Below are 1,332 nucleotides of genomic sequence, written 5' to 3' on the forward strand. Positions count from 1 at the left end.
CTCTTAAGACTTCTGCTTGTATTTACAATGTACATGATATATGTCACGTACAGAGGGAATGACTTGTTTTTGGGGATTGCAATAGCTTCTCCAATACTTGTCACTTACACTGGACTGGAGGGATTGTGCAGACCTTACAAAAGACTGTCACTGAATATACTTAATTTTGCTCTCCTGTCTTTGCTCTCAATTTTATACGGTTCCGGTTGGTATTTTCTCAAGATTCAGAACGAGCACAGTCTCATAACTATTCTCTCCATCATTTATTCTGTTCTCACTTTTTGCTTTGCCGTTGTGATATTCCTCCATTTTCTGTGGGTGACTGATTTAATGGACAAAATAAGGATCAGGTTTGGGAAGCGTTGGCCTCGCCAGCGCCAACAGAATCAAGAATCAGCATCAAGGTCTCGGGTAAATTTAAGTGGCTCATTTTTTGAAACGTATGACGAAGTGAGAGAGCCATTGCTTGCATCCTATCATAAGCAATACAGTTGACAAGTGTTTGATATTGTTTGTAATTCATATTGTTATTAGTTTATGATTAGCATAGTCCCCTATCTTTTTTTTCTTTGTGTACTTTTCCCTACATTTTTTTGAAATTGTTATCATGTATAATAGTTTTACACCTGAAGAGTGTAACTTTTTGACTGAGACTAGAATGTGTGGGGAATGGGGAGTGTCTCATTTTGTTCCTCACTGTGATTTTTGTCCATTGTATGACAGGAGGAACTGTCTTTACTTTAAAGTTGACGCAATAGCTATCTCTGAGACTAAACCATAGCTAGCAGGACTGGATTAATTAGTACTTTTACCTTCTTTTAATCTTGTTATTTTTTAAAATAAAGGAATACTTTTGAACTGAGGTTACGAGAGATTTTTCACAAAATTTATTATTTAGACAGGCTACCGTATATATAAGTAATGTGACAGTTATAGGTGGTTTTGATTACAAGTTTTAATGTAAAATTTGCCTTTAAAAATTGGCTCAGAAAATACCTGCTCCCCCATTTTTAGTAATTGCAATCCCCTTATGCTATGCTTTGAAAGTTTGAGTCAATAGTAAACTAACTTTATGAAATTCAATTTCACTATAAGCTGTTAATTTAATGATAATACTAATGTTTTTGTTATTGTTCTGTGCTTATACAGTACATTTAATTGTACTACCTTCACTTTCAAACAATTAAGATGTTGCTTACTATGCTAATGGATGAAAGTAATGCCACATGCCCCACCCATGCATATCCCTATTGAGTCTGTGCGGGGAAGATGATGTCTCTCTTCCTTTACTTCTTTTTTGTTGTTTTCGTTTTTGTCTCTTCTCCTGGAGCT

Source organism: Amphimedon queenslandica, unplaced genomic scaffold, assembly GCF_000090795.2.
Source record: "Amphimedon queenslandica unplaced genomic scaffold, v1.1 AMPQUscaffold_13510, whole genome shotgun sequence".
Taxonomy (NCBI): Eukaryota; Metazoa; Porifera; class Demospongiae; order Haplosclerida; family Niphatidae; genus Amphimedon; species Amphimedon queenslandica.